The sequence below is a fragment of the Ursus americanus genome, chromosome 3, assembly GCF_024610735.1.
Source record: "Ursus americanus isolate L20-20 chromosome 3, mUrsAme1.1.p, whole genome shotgun sequence".
NCBI lineage: Eukaryota > Metazoa > Chordata > Mammalia > Carnivora > Ursidae > Ursus > Ursus americanus.
This window is the reverse complement of record NC_142129.1, coordinates 51,585,732-51,612,564: the sequence shown is the minus strand read 5'-3', so window position 1 is coordinate 51,612,564 and position 26,833 is coordinate 51,585,732. Positions and strand designations below refer to the sequence as shown.

Here is a 26,833-nt window from a genome sequence, read left to right as displayed (position 1 = left end):
ACTTTTTGAAACTTTAATAATATTAAATGAAATGAGACCATTTGTGTATGAAGCCCACAGCACACTGCCCAACACATGGCTAAAGTCAGTAAATGTTAGCTCTTACTGATGATTATCCTTGCTATAAACATGGCAAACCTTGTTCTAAATTACTTATTCATTCAGTTAGCAAACAATCATTGAGCCCCCACCATATGTGAAGCACTGTTGTAGCTGAACAGAGATGCCCTGGTGCATATGCGGGGCCGGGTCCCTGCTCATCAAACATACAGGTTGTGCGAGGGAAGTCAGACAATAAATTATTAAACTAAATAATTTAAATTAATAGTTGCCATGGGTAAAATAAAACAAGACCGTGGGATAGAGAGTGACTAAAGAGAACGGGATGAGGAGGGAGGTTGACCTAGAGTGAAGAAGAAAAACTTCTCCAAGGATGAAACTTGGATGAGAAGACGGAGTCTGCTAGTGGGAGGTTTGGAGGTGGGGCAACACAAGTGGAAGAAGCAGCAAGAGCAAAGGCCTTGAAGTTAACGACATGGTACTGCATTACCACAGGCCGTGGACGCAAAGCCACGTTCCTCTCTGCGGTCATGTTAACCAATTCCCAAGGCATCTAAATACCCAACGTGCAATCAGAATAACCTGCCCCCAGGAGAAGTGCGGTACTTTAGAGACTAGCACGCTTTTACAGATGGTGGAGAAATTTTAGTTTAAGCATAAGAACGGACTTCTTGAATCAATATTGCTTGGTGTTCCTATTGCACACTTCACTGGGAAAACCAACCTTTGATTTTGAGACCAGGCCCATGACTCACTGTGCTCAAATTCACAGATCTAAAAACCACATTATGAGATGGGATGGCTCCTGTCTGCCAGTGACCTGCTGTAGGCTCTCGGATTGGTCATTTAGACTTGCTGTGAATTCGTTTATCTATAATACAAGAGGGATGGGTTAGACTGGTGCATCTAAAGATTTAATGTGCCTTTTGGTCCTGGGAATTTTGTAACATGCAGACTCTGATTCAATGGGCTGGGGTGGGGGCCAAGGTTCTACACTTCTAACCAGCTCCGAGGTGATGCTGATGCCGCTGGCCGTCTGGACCACCCTCCTGAGTAGCAGGAGTTTAAATGATCTCTGAAGTGCCTTCCAACTCTAAATCTATGACTCTGTATTCTAGGTTTACTACGACTTGAACTGCAAGTCCTTGATATAATCTTTATCACCTAAATATCTGTGATCACCAAGATGCAGGTGATCTTCCTACAATACCCAACCTGTGCTTCCTTCTGGTTATCCAAGACTCACACGTCAAGGTCTCTGACTCACATCAGCTACCTCCTACTGTAACACCTATGCATTTTAGGGCAGAGACCAGTGAAACTCCTTATCACTTATCCAATCCAATACGATGAATCGAAGAAGCTTTGATTTCATAAGGGTGCCAACACTCAGGCTGGAATGGAATGGTTAGTTCCCCAGACTAAACAATAATAAAGGAGCACACTATTTCAATTTACATTATTAATTAATGAATGCAAACCTTGGTTAAGATGTTTTTAAAAGTACACAAAATTCCATATTGTACTGGAAAATCAATGAAGGATGTTACTGCTGATTTTTACCTTAATTACCCCAGCAGGGTTTCACCTTGAGGGGGTTATTAGGCAGGTAAACAAAACAAAACAAAACAAAACCACCCCTAGATTCTTACAACTGAAAAATTCCTCAACTCCTCTCAGGAAGACCAGTTGCCACCTTGGCTCTTTATCTCTGAAAGAGGGGGCCGGGATGGGTGATTTCCCAGGGCTTGTCAGAAGATCTCTAACGGGCAATGTGAAGGGGAAGCGTGAAGATATAACTCAAGGAATTATTAGCTCTTTTTAAAGACACTGCTCACTATTTACAATAAGATAAAGTAAAGGAAAGAAAGTGAGCATAAGGGCGTGTACTGTAATGGTGACAATGTGGCTTACATTTGGATGTTGCCTCAAAGTTTTCCGAATGTTCTCAGCAAGTGGCTATGGTAATCACCATTGTATGAGCTGAGAGAGCCACAAATTGATAACTAGAGAAACCAGGGTCTGAACTCAGATCTTCACCTGCTTGTAATTTGCCGTGTGTAGCTCATGCTCCAGTTACAGAACATGAACCCAGTCTTTGCGAACGCTCCCAAGCTCACCGAGCACAGCACACAGAGGAGGGATGGGAATCTGCCCAGTTCTGCTGGGTCGCAGAGTGACATCCTCCACTGCCAACTCCAGGACTTGTAATTGCCTTTTTGGCTAATTAGGACAAAAATCTACACTTCTCACCAGATGTGCTTCCCTGTAAAGAGTCCCCTAGGGATAAATTGAGCCTCCCCAGGATGTCAGTAAGTGCCATGATGGAATTAACTGGCATTTCATTCATCCCTCAGTGTTTCTTCTCCCAGACGTCTAAGGGATCACAGCGTCATGGGGGCATCCATCAAAAGAGAAGCAAACACATGAACTAGGACTTCTCCTGAATCCTTCTCAGGCTATCCAGGGAACTCCCTGGTATACAGCTGGCCATTTCGGAATGATGCTATAATTACTAGTTAGTTGGTTCCTGAATTTTCAATCAGCCTTTATGTATTTTTATTTTCTATGGAGGAATACTTTGTACCTGAAGTTGGTGAGCATACATTTCCAAAGAGACGATATCACCAAACACCACTCACTGAGAATCAATTCTTTTAGAAAGAGCTAGTAAGAAGCAAATAGCAGATGACATTGAACACACCTCTTGGCCAAGAACTGAAATCAGGGAAGTATTGTTATAATCATGATTTCTACCCATTGTGGGCCCTTTATACGGTTCACAGGAGCCACAACAAATATTTAGAAACGATCATGATACATAGATAGGCAACAATATTACCCGACAGCAAAGCCTGGGTGAGCGCTGCCTTTAGTGATTTCCCAGATACAGCAGGCACTTGTAAATTACAATTATGTCCGTAGGTGGGAGTCTCTGTTAGTGCTATCACACATTTTAAAAATTAATATCAACCCAAATGGACCAGACCAAATCACAGGCCAATATCCTGCATGACAAAGGGTTGAATATCCCAGTTCCAGATACGATGGAAATTCAAACATCAATAGAAATATCCAGGATTTATTTCCCTATATAGCTTTCTTCTCATTTTTAACCAGTCCTTTGTTTTCACAATGGGCATGCTAAATCGAACCAAGGACCTGGCAAGTATTAAACTGGCCATACCAACCTACCCATTGTCTCCTCCCCATCAGGATGATTGGGCCTTAGCTGAGGGAAAGGGTGACTACACAGAGCTTCCTTCTGATGGTGGGATTCTCCAAGGAATCCCAGCCTCAGGCTACCAGTGGGTCAGCCCTGCAATACCTATACTTGGGGATAGAGAAGCTGGGCAGCTCTGATGGAACGATGGGGAGGGGACTTCCCTCATCTTCTGATGACTCAAAACTTGAAGGTGATGACAACCTCACATGTTTCTGCTGGGACCCCAACTGGAGTTTCTGACCACTTCCTATCCTATTTTGTTGAGGCTAGAGAAAGCAGGTATGGGAGGAGTGGATAGGTGTGGGGTAGGGGACGTGCTGTATGGCAGAAGCATGGGAAATGTCCTGACAAGGTAGCAACCTTGAGAAAAAGACAGAGGACTGACAGTTTGGACTAGGTACACTGTTTCCTTACCCCCAAGCTTTCTTCTCCTCATTCTCTTAAAGGACATCAACGACTTGTTAGTAGCTAATATAGGGATCTGGGTCCCCACAGCTGTCCCCTCTCCAAATGGCCAATGGGCATGGATGACCACAGCAGTCAAAGTCTTGAAGCAAGGAAATCAAGTTGTCAGAGGATTGTACTCACATTGAAAGGAACTAGATTCCCTTCTCAGCCCCATGTGATCTGGCTCTGACTATAAAGATACCTCCCCGGAGAAGTAGCAGCATGAGGGAATGGTGATCCCCTTCAAGACTTTTGGCCTCCCTCTCTTGGTTGTAACAATGGACTGAGGACTGTCTAATACCAGCAATCCTCTCTAAAGCCTGTCTGGACTATAGAGAATGGATCTAGCTTGGTGAGAAGGGCTTCTTCCCCTCACACAAGCTCTTACCTTACAGCCACAGGGGACTCTGCAGTATCTCCAGCTTGCTGCACACTTCCTAGAAGCCCCTGGCGAGAGGGAAGAAGTGGCTGGAAACACCTGCAGTCAGCCTTCTAGAACTGAAGAGACCATGAAGGAATTCTGCTGCAACCCATCACCTGACCCAGGTGTAGACTGCTGACTCTTAGAAATGGAACTCACCATCGAGCACAAGTCAAAGACGTGACTCTTGGCCCAGAAAGATCTGATGACCCATTCGAGTTCTTTCAGACATCTCTTGGCCCTCGTGCCCTGTTTTCTAGTTCCTCCCCTTGCTTATCTTGGGTAACCCAGAAAGGAGCTGAGAGATGTAAATAATATTTCTGATAGTGGAGATCTGGGGCCCAGTCGGCAAGGAGGGGTTTGATGAACTCCAGGCTGACTCAGGGATGGCAGGAAGGCCAGCAAGGACAGTGGGCATCTATCTGCAGGGACTAGAGCAACTCACTGGGGAGGAATTGGAGGAATAGAAGAGGGAAAAGCTGTGGTGAGGACTGGTGCTGAGACACAAGAACCACGTCCCCATCCCCACATCCAACCGTTCCTTTCACTGCACATGGCTGCGTCTAGAGACAGGCAGTTCGATAGAGCCAGCTCCTGGGTGACAGAAACAGTGCATAATCAGGCTCATCCTGTGTTTGGGAAAGGAGGGACTAAATGCCATTGCCAATGGAGTTTCATTTCCATAAACATTCATTGAGCTCCTATGAAATCCCAGGCACTGTGATCAGAGATAAGATAGAAATGAGAGAGAAACCGTCTCTGCTCCCAGTTGTTGGCACACAGCTGTGTAAGATGTAACCCCAGATCCCTGTAGTCGTCACTGTTCTGTCAGGAAGGAGAAGCAAGCAGTGGTCTGAGCTGTGGAACAGAGAGCCTGGCTCAGGCACGGTCCAGAAGCCTGCTCAGATGAGAGCACAGCCCAACCCCAGTCAAGCACAACCAGGGGACCCAGGGCATCCAGGGCTGTGCTGATGGTTACGCTAGCAGTCGGTTACAAGTAGGCACCTCGGATACGTCAGTGAACAAAACAGTGAATGAAACAGGCAAAAATATTTTCCTTGGGAGGGGGGCGGTTACCTTCTTGGTAAGAAGAAACTGTTCATAAATAATAGTCATAACATGAATTAAATTTTATGTGTTAGAAGATGTATGTAGGGACGCCTGTGTGCCTCAGTCAGTTAAGCGTCTGCCTTCGGCTCAGGTCATGATCCCAGGGTCCTGGGATCGAGTCCTGCATTGGGCTCCTTGCTCAGCAGGAAGCCTGCTTTTCCTTCTGCCTGCTGTTCCCCCTGCTTGTGCGCTCTCTCTCTCTCTGACAAATAAATAAATAAAATCTTTCAAAAAAAAAAAGAAGATGATGATGTATGTATGGAAAGAAAAACAAAACAGTAGCGCGAGGGGATCAAGAGGTATGGCAATCTAAAAACAGGGTGCTCCGGGTAGGTCTTTGAGAAGGGGACATCCGAGCAAGGCCTTGAAGGGAGTGAGATCCACTCAAATAGATGTTGAGGATCCTGAGCATAGACCCTGGACCCCCCTCAACGTGAGCCAGTGAGGCCAGCAAGGGCTGCTGCAAAAGGTCCCCCTCTGCAAAGCGAGGACCTAGAAAGTGGGCTCTGTGCGCTCTTCTCCTTGTATGTCCTGCTCTTAGACGGCCTGGGGCTTAGTAAGTATTCAGTTACAACCTAATGATGAGGCACACTCTGGAACAGCCTCTCAGGCTTGCTCTTTAGGGCTGCTTTCCTGGGCTCAACAAGTCCCTGGTAGAACTCTGAATCCAGATAAATCACTAGCCACAGTTACAACAAGAGAGGACACCGAGCGAGACCTTAAAAACGACTTCCTAGCTTCATACTCCTGGATTTCTGTTGCTGCCTAAGGGCACAAGTGGGACGATGGTCCTCAAACCCAGTCAGCTAAGAGCATATTGTAAAGTTTTCGAAAATGCTTACTTTTACGATTGTTCTAGAATCATTATAACAATCCAGGGTAACAATGGATTATCCTGGTCCTCTCCCTCTTGGACACATCTTCCACACCTCCGCAGATGCTCTCTGCCTTACCTGTGTGTCAGAGCTCTGGCTGCTTCTCTGCCCTGGCAGCCACCACGGAGAGGGGTTCTGTGCAGGCAGTGGGCCGCCGTGGGACAGGCGCCCAGAGCCTCTACCATCGCCGGATTCCACAAAGCCCTGTGCCACGGGACACCAGATCTGTATCACACCCCAGCCAGGTGTTACAAAGGCAAGTTCAGGGACTGGAGGGAGGGAGCAGGTAATTCCAGGTTCCTCCCTCTCATGGCCTGTTCCAAGAATAAAGAACACCTAGCGGATAAAGGTTAAAATAGTAAGAATTCTGCTTGCTTCCCTGGACGCGTGCCCCCAAATGTATTTCAGATGTCTTTGTTCTAGGTTTTAGATGTAGCCATAAAATTTCAAGATGAAGTCCTACCCACGAGACCCAACGCTTCAACTTTTTCAACAATAACGTAAGAGAATCCCGTTCCTCCCAGTGAAAAAGACTGTATGATTTCATTTACTCCTGGAGTCGGTTTTAAAAGGCACACCTCTCGCTGGCCCTCCACCTCCCTCTCCCTGTAGGAAATGAACAATAAATGGCACTACTTGAAGTTATGGGCACTAGCTGACGAAAAGCGACACCATTAAGGCATGAATTGCCTCTGCTTGTGCATGCGTGTGCACGCGCGCTCCTACCCCACTCGCAAAAGCCAGCTAATGCTTTTAAGCTCTGCTTTGAAATTTTTTAACTCAGATAACTTTCCAGGATTTTATTCGGCTGAATTCATCAAATGCACTTTGTTTTCCCCATCGTGGATCAGCAGAGGCAATTTTCAGAATGACTCTGGAGGGATTATTTCTCTAATGTGTTTTTTCCCGGAGATCTGTTTGCCTCCTTATGTGCTGAATGTACTTCCTTCGCCTATGATGGAGGTTGGCAAGAGGGAATACCTGGTCTTTTTCACAAAATAATAGGGAACCTACTTCTCACAACATGTTCCCTTTACTTGGTGCAGGTTCCTGGATTCAGGTGTTTGAATTGGACGAGGAATGATTGTTTGTGAAGTTTCGATGCCTTGAGGCTTAACCAGGGCACTCCTGTGGTTCTGGCCTAGACTCAATAAATATTTCTTTGTAGAGAAGAAGAGGAGGAAATAACTCTCTGCTCAGAGAGCATCTACTTTTGCAGGCCTCTGGGGGCTGATTATGAAGTTCTGTTATAGGAGTATCAGCCCATGCTAGGCAAGCTGGCTTACGGAGAGAAACTAAGGATAAAGGCTGTGTAGAGAGGTCTTCAGAGAGGGATTCTGTGCTCACTTTCAGCACACATGACTCTGGGGATGCTCCCCACTCCACCATATTTTAGGCTAATCTCTTTTGCACAAAGAACAAATGCAAAACTCCTTAGACCTGTATCCAAAATTCTTTGCAAAATCACTGCCAATCATTTCTCTACCTTTAATTCCCTCCCCTGAGCAGCACTTGTCCACAAGCAGTGAAGCTATTCCAGAGCAGACTCCGTAGCTGCCACCCAAAACCCACCTTCCATTTGCCCAAATCTGGCCCTTTCCTTATAGAGATCCCACCCACCTTTCTAGGCTTAAATTAAATGCATCTCCTCCAGGAAGCCTTCTCAGATTAGTGGAATTCATTTTCTCCCTCCACATACTGTGCCTCTATTTCATGGTCCTTACAAGAAATATGGGTATAGGAGGGTAGTACAGATGTTTGGGGTAATTAGGAGAAACTAGGTCAAATCACATACAGGCATTTTGAATTTCACTTCCCTTTTTGTTAGGAGAGGGGGGTGCCATGCTTGTGTAAATGAGACCTAATAGGAGTGACATAGGCAAGGCTGGGGAGTTTGCAAAGTGTTCTAGAATATTCCAGCAGATCTGGGGATGAGGTCTCCATGGGGGAGCCAGAGAATGGGGCCAAGCTTTTAAAATCCAACGTATGGAACAGGGCTGAAATCTGCACCTGTGTTGGTGGGGATGCTTGCTGAACAGCTGTGATAGAAGATGCCTTCCATAGGCAGTGCTGTCCAAAATCCTGTGTCTCTGGGATCAAGACCAAAACATTGAGGTGGCAAGAGTTAAGAGGGCTAGAGTACTTATCACAGATGGCAGGACAGCTCTGGCCTCTGCACCTGACTCATTCACTTGGCTCTGAACATCTCGAGGGCAGGGTTCAAGCCTTACTCATCGCGAACCTTCCACCTATTGGCACTCAATAAGTAATGGTCATAAAATTGAATTAAATTAAATGAGCCCTAGTAAAGGTTTCTATCCTAATCGCGTTTCCATAAGAAAATTAGATTCGCTTTTATATAGCTTTAAAAAATCTTATTTAGCCTGAATCAGCTTCACGGAGGAAAATGCTTCTTTGAAATAGGTATGCTTGTCTGGAAATATAAAACCAGCCAGCAAAAAGGGCCTTCGTCTGAAACACTGTCTAAGCCCTAAGCAATGCAGTCCATTTTTAGTCCAATAGCATCAGATTTCTTCTCTGTACTCTTTGCTTTGAAATGTAGACTCTTTCTCAAATGTTAAAAAAAAATTCTGACACAGCAGATTCATGTCCATTTTATAATTGAGGGAAAATAAAAGTGTGCATACACACAGAGAAAGAGTAATATTCGTGCCACCCAGAGATAAATGCTTTGTGAACATTTGGTGTAGGACTTTCAAACTTTCTCCCAGTGTCTCTGGACCTCACTTAGGACCCAGTAATAAAGGTGCGCGGAGCCCTCTCCCGGGACCGTGGCTGGCGTCCCTTGTGTTTGGTCATTGCGCAGCTCTTACCTTAGACGTCCCCCTACTTTCTCTTTCTGGGTTCTCCCCCACTCATTTTAGGTTCTCATGCTATCTACTTTCTCTCCTTTCCCTATTAAATCTGCTCTCAGGAACTATAACTCACACACTCGGGAGTATAAATGGCAGCTAAGACTCTGTACAACCCATTTCAGCAGTACTTGCATTTAATTAGAGGTGAAAGCTTTAAATGAAAGAACTACGTCCCCAATTCTAAGCTATAGAGCCCTGATAAAACACTTCTTTAATGTTTTCTCCAGAGGCATGTTCAGGTTTTGACATCCTGAAAAGCCAGCCTTATTCTTTTATTATTTATATTTATTTATAAATTAACAAACATAAGTATACTGTTATTATTTCCTTTAATCTTTACAACACTCCTTATTCTTTGTTTTTTCTTGAGAAACTCTGATAGAGTCAAAACTATAAATACAAAATGAGGCATAAAAGCATATTGATCTAGAAGAAAGCCATGCAAGTGAGGTACTCGAAAGTTCAATCCTCAGGAGCTTGATGGCAAACTCACTTCTCATTTCTTCATTGATCCTTACCCTCCCGTGAAATTACTAAGGTAAGTACCATCAGCCCCATGTTACAGAGAAGAAAGCTGGGGCCCAGAGAAGTCACACAGTTAATAAGTAGAATCACGCAGGGATAGATCCTGGAGGTTCCCACACTAATGAAATGAAGGCAAGAGGACTTAAACCATGGGTTATAAAAAAGAAAACCTTTGTAGGTGAGACCCAAACCTGGATCTCCTGGCTCCAAGCCTGCCACCTGAGCCATCTCACTGAATGGCGACTATACCTCACATCTGCTCAACCTTTGTCCAATGCTTTTTGCCCCAGCCCTGGTGTGGACTGACCCCTAAAAAGGAAAAAACAAAAAACAAAAAAAAACCAGAGGTACTATTGTTGCAGATCTGGCCTTTCCGTATATTCAAGCATGGTGAAAACAAAACTAAGAGGATCGTCTCAATATATAAGGAGTCCTGAGAAAAATACGGATAGGTTGCATTTCATGTGATAAGAGTGCCCAGAAAATCTTCATGCCAAATTTGTGGGAAGTAAATTATATGGCAAATAGAGCACTCAGTATTTCAAGGAACTCTATAAAAAAAAACTTTGGTTAAAAATTAAAAAAATTCTTATCAATCAAAGAATACATTCTAATTTCTCTTTTGACAGCTTGAACGGTCATACCCAGGGCTTTCTTCAGGTAAAGCACAATTATGCACACTAGGAAAATGGGATTTGGAAAGGCTTGTGAGGTGGACAGGAATTAAATCTAAGACCTAGTCTGGATTCATTCAACAATAAGAAAGGCTTCAAACGCTGTGAAAATACATGTCAATCCTGCTGGTTCTGTTTCCATCTCAACCATGTGAATGATACCATCAATAGAGTTTCCCGTCCTAACATTTTTTTTTTCTTTTTTCTGAGAGAGGAGATTGTGGAGGGGCAGAGGGAGAGAGAATCTTAAGCAGGTCCCATGCCCAGCCAAGTCTGACACAGGGCTGGATCTCACAACCCTGAGATCATGACCTGCACCAAAATCAATACTCAGCCGCTTAACCAACTGAGCCAGCCAGGCGCCCCTCCTGTCCTATCTTTACAAGACAATTATTCTATTTTCTTAGAAACTCTGTTAGATTCATTGCAGTAATGGCCAAATTGTCCACATCTCCCTGGATCTGGGAACTTCCGCACTATTGCTTCCGCACTATTGCTCTGCACTCCTTTCATTAAGAGGCAGAGTCTAGATTCCTAGATTCTTGAGTATGAACTGCTCTTGTGACTGCTTAAGCCCACGGAATGCCTGGGTCTCAGGAGACCGACCGTTCAGGCTTCCATTCACAATCTTGGCCCCTGGGACTGCAATGTCAACAATCCCAAGCCAGCCTGCTGGAGGAGAGACCTGGGATCCAGGAGCCCCTGCCCCGCCCACCACTGCCTTAGCTGGCAGCCATCCGACTGTGAGGAAGGCCATGCTGCGCCAGCCCAGCTCCAAGCCAACCCACCAGTGCCGTGAGCAAGCGCGGTCTTTATCATGTGAACCTGGCCTTGACCACAAGGACCACCCAGGTGACTAGACTCGTAGGCTAAATAAATAATTATTGTTTTAAGGCATTAAGTTTTAGGGTGGTTTGTTTTCACAACTGACACAGAAATCAATCATAACAAAAAATTAACTACCTTGACAGCATTTTCTGCTTAAACAACTGAAATTTTTGCACAGGTGGTGGATATCCCATCCCTCACCTGCTTTAATGTCATGGACAGACCCATGAACTGTGTCTAGCCTGAGCTTCAATAATTCTACGCTAGGAATAGATTCACATGGAGTCCCTGACACACACGTTTGGCAAGATCATTGCTCTGGCAGTCATTACAAAATGGGGAAAGCAGAGTTTTCAGAACAAAGCGAACTTTTTTTGATGAATAGATCTGGACACACGCTCTAAAGATTCAGTGATTTCTCTTCTGGCATCTCATCAAATAATTAAGACTTTTCAGATAGGCTGTAATTATACACAAGAACAGGAGTTTGGCAGGCTGGCCCCCTATTTTTGTAAATAAAGTTTTATTGGAACACAGTCACACGCATTCATTGTCTATGGCTGCTTTTATGTGACAACAACAAAGTTGAGAAGTTGCAATAGAGACCCTATTGCTCATAAAACCTAAAATATTTAGTATCTGACCTTAAGAAAAAGTTTTCCAACCTCTACAAATGTTTTACAAGTAAATCTATTTAAAAGGCCATTATTAAGATACTCAAAAATTACAAAGGCTGGCTCCACCAAACGTAACCACACTGCAGGGGGAGATAGTAAGAAAGGGAGGAAGGGGTAGCTGGGGGTATTGTCACACACACAAAATGTAGGAATGCAAGACCCTTGTTGGGTCTTTTGGATGGATTTCCCCCACTAAGCCACGGTTAGGTTATGCAAATACGTAAGCCAGTGGTAATCAAGGATTCCCACAAAGTTAAGCTCCAGCGAACTTTGCTCCACTGTTTCTGGTAGCCCATTCATTAATCATGTTCCTTAGGAGTCACCAGATTCCTCTGCCAGAACCACAGTTACATTTCAGGGATAGGAGAACTCATAGCCAGGGAAGGTAGATAGCTGGGCTTGACGGTTACCTTCCTGAACTTTGGTGTCCTGGTTTATGAAATGGCCACCAGGTGGTCTCCGCCAGGCTGACCCTGTGATTCTGAGCCAGTACCAGCCAGTGGCTGTGGCCGGCATGCTGGCCGCTCGCGTGCAGCTCCCCAACAGTAAATCCGTGTTGCACAGACTTTCTTTAATCCCATCAGCCTGCTGACCCCAGCTCAGCTTTTCAGCTGGGCCTTGGGCTGCAAACCCACATTACTGAAGGAGCGAGGCACCTGCTGGCAGTAAGGCGGGAGGATGGCAAAATGGTGCCACCAGCCTGTCCAAACCAGAGACAGGAAATCCAGCAGGACGTGCTCTGTACACATAAGGTTAGCAGTGTAACTCTAGGTGGTAGGGATGCTGCTGCTTTTAATTTTCTTCTTCTGTTTTTTTTTTTTAACAATTTTATTAATTTATTTGAGATAGAGCGAGAGAGAGAGAGAGCACATGCAAGGGGAGTAGCAGGCAGAGGGAGAAGCAGGCTCCCTGCTGAGCAGGGAGCCCGATGTGAGACTTGATTCCAGGACCCTGGGATCATGACCTGAGCCAAAAACAGATGCTTAACTGACTGAGCCACCCAGGCATCCCAGTTTTCTTCTTTTTACTAATGTACATTTTTACAATGGTGCAGAGTGGAAAAAGAAAAAGAGACGATAAAAGCTGTTGCTCAAAGGACCTCGGTCCCATCACGAAGGGATGACTGGGGCAGACTATGATCAGACGCGCCCCAGCTGCACATTTCCTACTCTGAACCCCGACCACTTCTTTTCCCCTTCGGATCTAGCCTGGATGCCTGTTCTTGAGTTCATTTCCCTGCATGTAACAGGTGATTTGTCTTGAGCCCCTCTCCTCCAACCCAGGCCTGCTCTGGCCTATCCCTGTGCTTGGGAACATTTTGATTCTGTCCAAAATGTTCCACTGTGGGGCTGGCATGGACTCTAAAACCTGCCTGGCCATTAGAAACACCCAAGGCCGTCTGATGTAAAGTATTTCTGGGGGCCCAGATGGTTTTAGGGGCTCCGGAGCACGGCTTGGATAATGCCTTTTCAAGTTCCCCAGGTGTTTCCAGCGGCCAGCTCAGTTTGGGGCCCAGAGCCCTATGGAGCCCCAGCCAGAGTCTGGGCCTGATCTTGCTGGGAAGGTAATCCCCATCTCAGGCTGGGCCTTATAAAAAGGGGAAGGGATCTATCCGTTAGCTCTCATCAATAATGCTTATTCCCTTCAAAGCCTTTTTTTCTTTCTCTTTCCTTTATCGGTTAAGAAGCCGAACTGCCGCCTGCCTCCACATACACACCCGCACTTGGGTTCAGCATGCTGCCACAGGCTTTCCTGCCTTCGTCTCCTTCCCAGAGGCACGGGGCACCTGGGGCTCCGGGTGCCAGCAGAGGGGGCTACCTGCTGGTGCCCGGGGACACAGCAGCTCCATGTGAAGGCACACACAGGACGGGTTCCCACCCCGGGACATGCTCCTTTTCCCCCCTCGGTGTATCTGGCCATTTGGAGAATGTCCAACATTTTAAGATATAATTATCACAACAATAGACCGCAAGCAATTGGAGGAGGTGAGAGAGTCCGTCAGCCGCCAAGTTTCAGGTTGCAACTGGGGGGTCTTGAGTTGAGTGGATTGCTTCCCCCTGTGCGCGCTGCGGGTTAATCAACAGCCATAGCCACGGCGTACCCCAGAGCGAGCGAGAGAACACTTCTCTAGCTCGTCAGCTCTCTACCTGGAGCAGTTGGGGATGGCAGAGATCCAGAGGCTGCAAAAAGCTGCCACTAACGGTGTAAGGCAGTCTCTCCACAGACGGGAGCCCTGCTACTGGCTGGCAGCTGTTCTGGAAGCTACATACATTAGCAACCCACAGTGAATCAGTCCCTTATTTTTAGCACCCAACACGATCCTTTCTGCTCCCGGGATGGCATTAGGTACTTCACCTGATGATTTAATGAGCTTACCTCATAAAAATAGCACACTTGTCTATATTTACAGCCAAGAAATTTCTAGCGTTACCTTACATTTGGTGGCGGTGTTCAGCATTTACTAGATGCCCTCAAGGATAAATACATGCTAAATGGTGTAGAGATGTCCCTCCGGTTGTATACAGCTAGTCACTGACGGGGTAAAAAAAGCACAAGAATTCTAGGGAGACCACCTGAGTGTGAGGCCCAACTCCAAGTTTTGTCTCTCTTGAGCACATTTCTTCATCTCTCCAAGTTTGCTTCTGGAACCAGGAGCAATAGCCACTTCACGGAATGTGGCACAGAAATTAGTGCCATCAGGTTTTGCATTTGCTCGCCTAGGTGTCCAACCACTTTGCAGCTAGGCGGGTCATGTGACCAGTCGTAGCCAATGAAGTGAGCGGAAATGACGTGTATTACTTCTGGTTGAGCTGAAAAGCACACGTGTTGCAGTTTAGAAGATGGTGAAACCTCTTCAGGTTGGGTCCCTGAGTGACTCTCTGGAGCTGAGCGCTCCCTGCCCTCTCCCCCTACTCCCTTCTCCTCATGCCCCCTCACTGAGTAGATAGCATGAATAAGAAATCATCTGCGTTGTGTTCAGGGATTTCTGAGTTACGGCCTCGATTCCTAATGGCCAGGGTCACTGTGAGGTAGCCAAATGTAGCAGACAAGAGCGTGAGTTCTGGAATCACCCTGAGCTTTATCACCCATGAGCTCTGTGATTGCTCTGCACCTCAGTTTCTGCATTGAGACATGGAGGTAATGCCTCGGGAGACTGTTATGAACACCAGTCAATAGATTTAAAACAGCACCTGACACACAGTAAGCACTCAGTAGGTATCAGCTACTACTAGGTAAATTGTTTAGCACATAGGAGATCCTCGGAAAATACCAGTTTTCTGGCTGCCCATCTTCTCCCTCTCCTGGATCAGCGATCTTCAACCGGGCTGCCCAACAACAAGCCTGGGCTACACTCACAGATCTTCCGATTTCATGGGCCTGAGTGGGACCCAGCACGGAGAGTTTGCCTACACCTCGGGCGCCTCTAACATGGGCAGCCAGGGTTCAGAACCAACCCGACCGCACCTGGCAGCGAAGAGTAAAAAACTAAAAGTTTCTCAAACCTGGTGAGTAACCAGATGTGGGATTTCCTGTGAGCTGATACCCTTTCCCAGCTCCAGGAGGGTGGCATTCAAGCCACAAAGAAAAATGCCGAGCCTGGGTTGTGCTGACTTGGCTGTGTGGCTGGCAGCGCGTATTTCCCCCTTAAGTCGTGGTACTGAGCAGCTCGCCTGCGGCGTTTAATCCATCTGGGGGGAGGGGGCCCGAAAAGAATAGGGTTCTGGGTTTCGTTACCCACGACAGCCAGAGCTGTGGTTGCCTCCGGTTCTAGTTGGCCGGCTTGGGTTGCACGCCACAGACGCCCACGGGGACTGGCCCGAGGAAAGCAGATGGGACAGGAAGAGGCAGGAGGCAAACTCCCGGGTGTGCGAGGGTTGGGAGCCAAGCCCAGCGCGACCACAAGAAGACCAAGAACACAACCGAGAAAAATGTGAGGGCCTGAGGACTGGGGCAGCGGGGACCTTGTGACTGTTGCGTTAGAAACAGAGACACAGGACTGGTAGCCCTCGTTCCCGGGCCAGAACTCACCGCGAGCCGGACTGCCACCGACAGCTCCCGGATGTCAGGAAGAAGGCTCACGGGCTCCTCGTGTGGAAGACATCTGCCCGGAGGGCATGCTCTGTGGGTTCTAAGAGCAATCCCAGTTTAGAATCCCACAGCAAGCTTCTGAAAGATCCTGACGCCTGTCTCCTCCCACGCTACTGAACTCCACTTCTTAACCTTGACTGCACAATGGAGTCACCCGGCAGGCGTTAAACATGGAGGCTTGGGTTCACTTCCTGCTACTTCCACCTGGAGCTCCTAACGTCATTGCGTGGGCAGCCTGGGCTGTTTATAAGTTCCTCAAGTAAGGACGCCTGGGTGGCTCAGTCGGTTAAGCGGTTGCCTTCAGCTCAGGTCATGATCCCAGGGTCCTGGAATCGAGTCCCACTTGGGCTCCTTGCTCAGCGGGGAGCCGGCTCTCTCTCGGCCCCACACCTCGGCCACCCCTGCTTGTGCTCTTTCTCTCTCTGACAAATAAATAAATAAAATTAAAAAGAAAGTTCCCCAGGCAATTCTAATGTGCAGACAGGGTGGGAAATGCTGCCTAAGGGAAACCTTACCAGAGATTCTGCTCCAGGAGGTCTGGGTGGGGATTCAGGAATTGAACTTGAAACAGCCTTCCCAAAACAGGAAATACCTGGATTCTGCTTAAAGAGACAATGTGCTTGGCTGTCTGTATATGGTACGAAAACAACAATATGAATTTAGTTGCATCCATTCAGGAAAAGCAAATCAATCTGGTGCTTGAGCATCGTGTAGACATAACATCCTATTGATGGGTTAAATTTTCCTCTTTTCAAGCAACTGTCTTGCTATCCTATGGAAAGGGCTGTCACATGCTATTAGTTTGGGCATTTCGATTACATTGACTGGTTCATGCCAATCACTGCCCACAGGTCCTCATCTTGTATCCCCCATGTCGCCGCAACGCCTGGCACACACACGACAATCAAGTAGCAAAGTGAGACCAGTAGTTACCTGAGAATCTTTAAAACAGCAAACAAACCAGGCTCCACCCTAGACTAAATGAGCAGAAATGTTTGGTGTGGGGCTAACCATGCAGCTCTTTAGATAATGGATAAGTTTTTAGCAAAGAGGACCAAAGTGCAGTGTATGCAGCTCAGCCCTGCCTCGACCTTTCTCTGCTATCACTCTCTTTTTTCCTAGTTTTAGGAGCCGCCTGTCAGCCTGGCAGAAGGATAATGCCTAAGCCTCCCTCTCCCTACCTTCCCTCCCTAATCTCCTCAACAGACTTGTCCCATCTGGGGGGCTTTAGTACTTAGAGATTTGCAGCTCTCTGAAAAATCCTTCCTGGGTCGACTAGTGAGCTCCCAAGTGGAAGACACAGGCTCACATGAGCATGGCCAAGGCTTGATGGAAATATGTTCTGGAAAAATCGAGCCAGTGGACCTCCTAAAACAGCAGCAGCTGACAATGCCCACCCCCTAATGTGGGTTCTGGACCCACAATACACCTGGAGGGGAAAGGAGATTTTCCAGAATGGGATGAGGAGGGCTATGAGTATCAGTACAGAAGGGGGCAGAGTAGGGAGGGACAAGGAATGAGGGGCACAGAAGCAGATAGGGAAGTGGGGGTAGTGGGGTTCTGAGCATGAACCCAGAAGGAGGCTGGGGACAAGAGCTGCTGCTTGTGGGTGGGACTGGCTTAGCAGTGGACAGGTAGGCTTAGAGGACTAAAGGGAATCCAGTCCCAGTGACTGAATCCTCACCTGGGTTCCTTGTGTCACCTCCCTGTCCCGGTGAGCTGCTTGGGCCTGGACCCGGCTAAAATTGGCTTTGCCTCCATCCTGTCAGTCAGCCCTGCCCCAGCCTGGAGTCCACCTCAAGAACCCTCCCCAATGTCTGGGCCCTGCTGTCTGAGACAGACTTCCCAGACAGAAGAGATGCTGCCAAAGACCTCCACATGCCACTAAGATAGGGTGACATTGGAGCAGAGACCTGAAGGAAGGAAGGGGTAAGCTACGTGGATGTATGGGGAAAGGGCATTTACAAGCAAAGCAAACGCAAGTGCAATAGTCCTGGGGCACGGACGCCCTTGGCTTGTTCCAGGAGGAAGTGGACTTGAATGATTTGGGGATGGGGTAAGAAATGTGGTAGAAGAGGTGGCAAACATAATAAGTAAAGGGTTAGGAATCTGGATTTTACTCTGAGCGAAATGAACAAGCTACTCTTGTCAAAAACTCACACAACTTGCAACCTGAGACAGCTAAAATAACAAGGAATGAGCAAAGATGAGCTGAAGTAAAAAAACCTAGGATGCAGTCCTCATTCTAGCTCCATCTTCTGTGAGAAAGCATGATGACAAGTTCTATTCCACTACACCTGGTGCTGGGTCCTTCTCCCCAGAAGCAGCCCCTCCCAGGGAGACTGCCCTGTTCCCTCCCCTGTCTCCCTTGTCCATGTGTAGTTAGGCCTTCCTTGCCCTACATCACAAGTATGAAGTGTTCGTGTCCCCCTTCTTGGCCCAGAGGAAGAGAGAGGAATCAACAACAGCCCCGGTTAGGTAAGCTTCTTAGCTCGTGTACTTCGTGGGGATGGGAAGGAGGAGGCAGGCTAGTGAGAAGGAGAAGATGCTGCTACTTTCAGATGGAGGAAACAGAAGGACTGGCCCTGATGGACCATCATCCCTTCCTTCCCTCTGTCCCTCATCTCCCGCTCTGCCCACCACCATGTGCTCCATGTGCTGAAGGCTTGGTTCATGTTCCTCTGTCAAGACCAAGGATTCTGACTTCATTCAATGACAGGGAACCCTTGACTTGACTCTCCAAAATATACATGGGCCATGTATGTACATCCTTACCTACCTAGCCACACTCTCTGCCTCGTACTCCTTGGTGACTTGAGACATCTGGTCCAGAAGCAGGTGACACAGTTATGGCCAGGATTCCAGAAATTCATTGTACTCTAGTCATCACTAACGTAGCCCAAAGAATAATCCAGGTAGCAGACTTCTGTACAGCACATCTACAATCAGTACAGTTAAAAGACAACTTAGAAAATGACATACAGGTATAAAGATACAGAAATAATCTGTATTACATGTGTGTATGCATACTTGTATGTGTCTATCAAACTGCCCCATAAAAAATGAATAAAAGACACAAACGGCACGTAACAAAAGAAATATTAATGCTTGAAAACATTGAAAACCTCAACGTCTGAGTCTAAGACTCAAAGAAAGGTCTATTAAAATACTGAGAATAGCCAGTGTTAAGGGGGGGGGGGATACACTCTCTCCAGCATCACTGATGGAAACATAAAGTGGTAGGACCTTTCTGGAGGGAAATCTAGCAACAGGTAGGAAAATTTTAAACAGGCAAACCCTTACCTTGGCTCTTTTACTTCCAAGTATTTATTTTGAAGAAATAACTGGACAATTCCACAAGGATATATGTGCGAGGATTTCCAGGGATAACAACCTAAGCCTCCACAGAGGGAGCTGGTTAAATAAGTCACGCGACATGCACAGTGTGGACCAGTCTTGACCGACCAAAAGTGATGTAAGTGGGATTTACTGAAATGAAAAGGAATCCACAATATACTACGTATGAAAAGCCAGATTACAGAATTATATTATACAGATTAATATATATTAATATATATTAGTATTATATTAGTGTATATTAATATATTAGTATATATACTAATATAATATATAGTATATAGTATGTATGCTATATAATATATTAATATATATTAATATTAATATATAACTAGTATTATATATTATTATATTAATATATATTTATATAATAAAATAAGTAAATAATCAAAAAATAAATAATAAAATAAATACATAAAATATATCTATTTATAAATTTATATATACTATATATATTTCTAATATATACTATATATTTCTAATATATACTATATATTTCTATAATATATACTATATATTTCTATTTCTATATATATACACTATTTCTAATATATACTATATATTTCTAATATATAATATATTATACAGATTTATATATTATGTATACATAATATATATGCATATATACATATACACATAATATATATTGATATAATTAATACAATATATCAATATATATTAATCTGTAAAACATATATTATATATTAGAAATATATAGTATATATTAGAAATATATAGTGTATATATTAGAAATATATAGTATATATATATATAGAAACCATTTTGGGTTACTTTCGGATTATAGAATTTTATTGGATTTTTAGTTTTTCCTTTTTTAATGTATTCTCTGAATTTTAAATAATGAACATTTGTGATTTTTTCAGTCAGAGAAAGTCAGTGATGCTGAAATGCTCTGAAAAGTGAGGTGAAATGCTGGGTCAGTAGACCTCAGTAGAAATGAGATTCCTCTCTCCTCTGCTCCCAGCCGGACGCCAATCCATCATGGCATCTCCAGACAGCATCACCTTTCAACTGGCTCACACAGATGAGTGTCTCTCCTATTTTTAAAAGCTCCCAGAGAAAGAGGCTTCAAAATTCCCCCTTGACAACCCATTCCAGGGTTTATCAAATTCATCTGAAAAAGAAATTTCCCCTTATATCTAATCTGAAACCCCTGCTCTGTGACTCAAGCCATTGCTTCCCTCCTTCAGCTTGTAGTGAAAATAGGAAACGGTGACTGTGTCTATCCTTATCTAGAGCAATTATTTTCCAGAAAGTCTACAATTATATACATTCTGCAAGTGAAACACACGCATATACCCTCTCTCTCTCTCTCTCTCTCTCTGTCTCTCTCACACACACACACACACACACACACACACACTCAGGGCAGTCTAAGCCAGCATTACACATAAGCAAACATGACATTCCGCACCTTCGGCTCAATGCAAGAAGCCATTTGGAAGGCCCACCCCATCCTTGGCTGCTCTGAAGCACAGAATTTCAGCCCCAGGTGGTTTGTCTTGTCTTTCAGCGGTGGCACCATTGGGATCATAACCTTGAGCAGGACTAGGAACTGGAGATGTTGCAGGAAGTGATCTCGGACTGTTTCAGTTGATAAAGGAGTGTATCACCGTCAAACCCTGAGAAAAGGAAAGAGAACAGTTTGCTGATATGGACAGCCAGTATGAATGATACATTGTGACAAGAGCTTTTCCATCTCTCTCTTTTTTTTAAAGATTTTATTTATTTATCAGAGAGACAGAGTACTAACACAAGCAGGGAGAGTGGCAGAGAGAAAAGCAGGCTCCCTGCTGAGCAGGGACCCTGATGTGGGACTGATCCCAGCATCCTGGGGTCATGACCTGAGCCAAAGGCAGACGCTTAACCTTAACCGATTGTGTCACCCAGGCGGCCTGCCACCTCTCTTCTTTTCATCCCTTCTCTCTCCCCCTCCCTCCCTCCTCTTTCTGTTGTTTCTTCCTTCATCCTTTCCCTCCCAATCCATTGTCCTGCCTAGTCCATTGTCCTCCACACCATTGTTGCCAACATTTATTGTGTATTTACTGTGCGTCAGACACTGTTCCAAGAATGCTGCAAGTACTCATTCTCACACATACCCTAGGAAGTGGATTCCGTTAGTGCCATTTAAAGTAGTTTCATCTAAGAGCTCTCCCCTCTACTTGCTGGGCACCAGATGTCCTCTAGATACTGCCCATTGGAACCACAGAAGGGTTTCCCTGCCCTTAGAGAAGCCAGGGAGCTGGGGGTAGGGGAGACGTGCCCAGGAGCCTACCATGACTCAGGGACCAAGGTAGCTGAGCAAGGTAGAATGCTGGGCAGACCTCAGGCTTTATAGCCTAGAGCAAATGCTGCCATATTTCCACCCCCAACCTTTGGACAATCACGCATTCCAGATGACTTCCAATTGTCTGGTTTGCATCTCTGCACCTGAGGCTGTTTGTTCCAATCCGGGCACTCAACCAATGACTCCCAGGTATTGGTGTACAAATACCCCAACTCCCTCAGCTCTTGAGTGGGCTAATTTGGGTTCATGAGTTTTGTGCATTTTTTTTTTTTTGAGATTAAACCATAATTGCCATTGTACTAGCTGATATAATAATGCATCCTTTTCTGGCTGCCTTCCCTTCCCTGGATTACTTTCCACAGCCCAATACACTATTTGGACTTGAATTTTTGTCTCAGGGTCTCCTCTTCGGAAAATCTAACTAAAGCAGACTCTAAACCACACCTCATGGGAATTCCAGCTCCAGTGCTTTCTTTCTATATGATCTCTGAAAAGCTTTCACTCTCTGGAAAAGGGGCAAGCTGATGCAGGGCTTAGACATTATATGTAAAGTTCTGGTACACAAGCCTTTAAGAAATGGCCATTCTTTCTGTTACTCTTTACTGAAGGAGGTACTATTGTTCTGTGGTCACTGTTTCTATTCCTTTTTTTTTTTTTTTAAGATTTTATTCATATATTTGAGAGAGAGTGAGAGAGAGAGTAATAGAACATGAGCAGGGTGGAGAGGCAGAGGGAGAGGGAGAATCAGACTCCTCACTGATCAGGGAGCCCAACACGGGGCCCCGTCCCAGGACCCTGGGATCATGACCTGAGACTGACTGAGCCACCCAGGCGCCCCACTGTTTCTCTTCCTAAACAACTATAAAACATCTTTTCCCTCCTCATTAACACTTCTGGAAACTCTAACCCCAAAGGCTTAAAGCTGACTGCTCTCCAGCCTAGGGCTAGGAAAGCTAACAGCAAATTTGACCTAGGGTAAAGACCTGATGTAGTTCCTCAGAGTTCAAGTTCTACTTCAAAGAAATAATTGCAAGTAATTTTCCGAGAATGAGTTTTGTCACATTGTTCTACCCACTTGCTAATTTAGAGATGCTAGCTCCTTCTTTGGGTAGAGCGCTTTAATGTCAGAACATTGCCATCCAACGTTTATAATTGCATTTGATTCTCACGTCCCACCTTTCCGTCAGGATAGGATAGGTTGTCCTCCCTAATGAACTCCCACATTCTCAGTGGATTAACACAACAAATATGTATTTCTTGCTTGCTCTCTCTTGAGTCAGCTGGGGGATCTACCCCCATCATCTCTGTAGGATCTACACAGAGTGGCCATCATGGAACATGGCTGCTCATTGTGCCAGAGGAAGAGAGCATTTGGGAGTGTTCCACTCTAGCAAGTCAATGTTGTGCTCCAAAGCAACACTCTCATTTCCACTCGCAATTCACTGGCAGGATCTGGTCACGTGGTTGATCCTATCAGGCGCCTGGAAGGCAGGCAACAAGAAATTGTTGTTGAATAGACGTGGGGACAACCACCATATTAGTTTACCTGTTGTATTATGGTAAATATGAGAAATGGTGAGTTTCACTGCTTTCTTGAAGTCCCCCAGAGATTGTGGCTCTGGTGTGGTTCCTTCTCCTTGAGATGCCTGAGGAAGACTATATTAGGAGGCAACCAGGGTCTCATTTCTCTCCTATCTCTCTGAAATTCAACAAACCTGAATTGTCTTTGTAATGGTCTTACCCACTGTCAATCTCAAGGTCAAGGACTAAAAGATCAAAGAAACTAATCACTGGAAGAATTTAGGGATCAGGTGATGAGGGGATTTTTTTTCTAAAGCAGTAGATTGTGTAAAGAAAGTGGCCCCTCCCTCTAACCTACCACCTTGTCCCCAGAACCGGGCAGAACTCTCCAACCAGTGGAACTGTAAAGCACTCAGTCCATACGGCCAATATGTGCTGTCCTCCTCTGTAGTCTTGAAGCTGCTACACAGTAGTGTCCTAGAGCCTGCTCGTATCAGCCACCAAGACCCAACCGCGCGCATCTTTTCCCAGTGCCACGTTTAGGAATACCACAATGGTGGCTTGAAATTGGTAGGAATATTTACACCACAACTGGCTTTTCCTTCATCCTCTTGCCCACCATATGGGCATGCATGGAAGACTGGAGAGCTTCTCTGAGGAGAGACGCTGCCTTATCCCTTTCTAAAATTCTTCCCTTGTCTGCGCATATATGGCCTGTACTATTTGCCAGTCATCATTCTAATTACTCACATGTATAAAGCCTCTAATCCCTGTGAGGAAGGTGCTATGATTTTACAGATGAACAAACAGAGGCACAGAGAGGGTAGGTAACTTTCCCGGGTCACACAACCAGGATTTGAACCCAGGCGGTCCAGTTCAACCATCTGTCCTTACAACAACCACATGCTACTGTCTCTCTCTCAGAGCACATAAGAGAAGACTAGGAAGATTTTGATTCATTAAAAAAATAACGTTAAACACCATTTTCCTGAATATACAATAAAAATTAGGCCTGGCAAGGTCAAGTGGATTTTTTCATTTAATATTCATTCATTGGACACTGGCTGTCTGCTAGGCTCTGTGCTAAGTGATGACAAGAATATAAGGATGACAGTAAAAGAAGGTACCATTTATGAAACAGGCTCTGTGGCAGGTGCTGAGGGGCTAACGATGACAATGATGACTGATACGATGACAGCAGTAAAAGTTACATCACCTGAATGCTGGATGTGCGACACACCATGCTGAGTGTCATTACATTTCAATCTTGCCACACTTGTGAGACAAATATTTTTCATTTTGTGCCCATTTTACAGGTGAGGAAACTGAGGCCCAGGGAGGTGTCGGAAGCCACAGACCACGTCAAAGAGCTCCCAGTCCAGGCTGCTCCTACATTCTCTGTCTAGCAGGCAGTAGGGTTAGACTCTGTGGTTTCCCTCCAGCGCCTTCACACCGCAGCCAGGCACTTCCGTCTCTGTTCCCACGCAATTCTGAAAGTTTCCTTTTCGACCTTCAGGAGACGCTGTCAGTCCAACATCTTGAATATAAATATAGTGACAGAAAGTCCAGTAAACCAAAGAAAAAAGATTTTTCCAAGCAGTTTGTAAGAAACATGGATCACTGGTGTTCCAAAGAAGCCTGGAACAAGCATGGGTGAGCACGCTATTCACCAAGTTCAACACGTGCCACTGAGACCAGACACTCATGACGCGTTCAGTAGGGAGCTGAAAACCAAAGCATGGACCTCTTCTTCCCGTATACACCCAACTTTGTAATTAGAACCTCCTATGGGAACATTGTCAGTATGAACAAAACTTTGAACTTGGAGTTATCAAAGTGAACTACGAAATGCCGTGTCACTATCAAAGAGTGGGGTAAACGTTTAAACAAATATGCTAGAACCTGAACACCTATTTCAATGTTTTTATCTTTAAAGATACCACCATCAAAGGTTATTCTTTTGTTTAACTAATAGTGTTTATCACTTAAAAATATCGATAGCCCTATTTTTTAGAGTTGTTTTCTGGTTTAATCTCGGAAACACACAGATAATGCAATCCTGTGTGTGCATGAGTGCGTGTGTGTGTGTGTGTGTGTGTGTGTGTGTGTGTGTGTGTGTTACTATGCAGTCCGTATTTCCGGTTCTCTCCAATAACTCACCTTACTGACTATGTTTGGCTCCAAATGGCTTTATGCTCTTCCTAAAAAAAAACTTCACCTGCCATAGACATTGTAACCTTTAAGGGAAGGCCAAAAGAAAATGCCCTGGGCTTTGCAGGGCAATTTCAAAAGAATAGTCCCCAAAATGACTTGAGGGATAACTTCATTAAATATTCAAGCTGAGGGGCGCCTGGGTGGCACAGCGGTTAAGCATCTGCCTTCGGCTCAGGGCGTGATCCCAGCGTTATGGGATCGAGCCCCACATCAGGCTCCTCCACTATGAGCCTGCTTCTTCTCTCCCACTCCCCCTGCTTGTGTTCCCTCTCTCGCTGGCTGTCTCTATCTCTGTCAAATAAATAAATAAAATCTTTAAAAAAAAATATTCAAGCTGAATACTTTGAGGATGAACATTCTCATTTTAGCTTAAACATAGTGGTAGGATTTTTGCTTATTTTTAATTTTTTTAAGGTTTTTTATTTACTTGAGAGAAAGCACAGAGGGCAAAGGAGAAGACCCCCCACTGAGCAAGGAGTCTGATGCGGGGCTCAATCCCAGGATGCTGGGATCATGACCTGAGCAAAAGGCAGATGCTTAACCAACTGAGCCACCCAGGCACCCCAGTGGTAGGATTTTTTAAAAAGGGTTTTTAGGCTTACTACTTTCAAAAAGATTTAAAGCACTCCTTGACCACTTAAATTGTCACATCAGTTTATCCTAAGGTTTCCTAAGACCAAGTTTCAGGGAAATACTTGTTTTGTTTGCACAAGAAGGAAGAAGATGAAGTTTTATATTGAAAGATGTGAAAAGGAGATCTTGGGAGAAAAAGATAATAAAAATTCTGTATTTAAATGTGGATTTAACATAGTAAGATATGACAAACAACTGGGATAAGGTGAAATTATTTTAAATCCTTATGTTATACAGTGGAATAAAATAGAGACAAGTGAAGGAGTGCAGTATAGACTGCAGGGACGAGGACAAGTGTCGGCGAGGACATGGAGAAACCGGAACACTGCTGAGGAGAATGTGAAATGCACAGACACTTTGGAAAATACTTGGCTGCTTCTTAGAAAGTTAAGCATAAATTTGGGACACCTAGGTGGCTCAGTTGGTGGGTGTCTTGATTTCAGCTCTGGTCATGGTCTCAGGGTTGTGAGATCGAGCCCCACATCCGGCTCTGTGCTCCGTGGGGAGTCTGCTTCAGATTCTCCCTCTCCCTCTGCCCCTCCCCTGCTCTGTTTCTTTCTCTCTCTCTCAAATAAATAAATAAATCTTAAAAAAAAAAGTGAAGCATAAATTTACCATATACCCAGCCACTCCCCTCCTAGGTATCTACTCCAGAGAAATAAAATATGTATCTACACAAAGACTTGTATGTGAATGTTCGTAGCAGCTTTATTCGTAATAGGCAAAAGGTAGAACAATCCAAATGCCCATGCCCATAGAGGCAGAAAGTAAATTAGTGTTTGCCCAGGACTAGGAGTAGAAATGAAGAGTGACTGCACATGAGCTGGACATGTCTTTTGTGGTGATGAAAATGTTCCAAATCTACACTGGAGTGAGGTTTGCAACACTCTGTAAATTTACTAAAAAGTCATTGAATTGTGTACCATTTAAATGAATTGATGGGTTGTCAGTCACACCTCAATGACACTGTTAAAAATAAACACTGTAATTAA

At 45.1% G+C, this 26,833-nt stretch overlaps 1 protein-coding gene across 7 annotated transcripts in view; it reads right to left on the bottom strand.

Moving 5' to 3' along the window:
* RAPGEF5 (Rap guanine nucleotide exchange factor 5) overlaps positions 1 to 26,833 on the bottom strand; it is a 328,587-nt gene that overhangs the window by 250,453 nt on the left and 51,301 nt on the right. For 2 of the 7 annotated variants that reach the window (XM_087860984.1, XM_087860983.1), the window contains 6 exons: positions 24,211 to 24,531; positions 20,601 to 20,808; positions 19,112 to 19,297; positions 18,588 to 18,747; positions 16,324 to 16,436; positions 15,749 to 16,230 (listed from right to left, as the gene is read on the bottom strand). The gene's annotated coding sequence lies outside the window, so the exon portion shown is untranslated. Of the gene's footprint in view, positions 1 to 15,748; positions 16,231 to 16,323; positions 16,437 to 18,587; positions 18,748 to 19,111; positions 19,298 to 20,600; positions 20,809 to 24,210; positions 24,532 to 26,833 lie in introns of those variants that run through there. The other 5 variants (XM_087860981.1, XM_087860980.1, XM_087860979.1 and 2 more) reach the window with 4 other exon arrangements.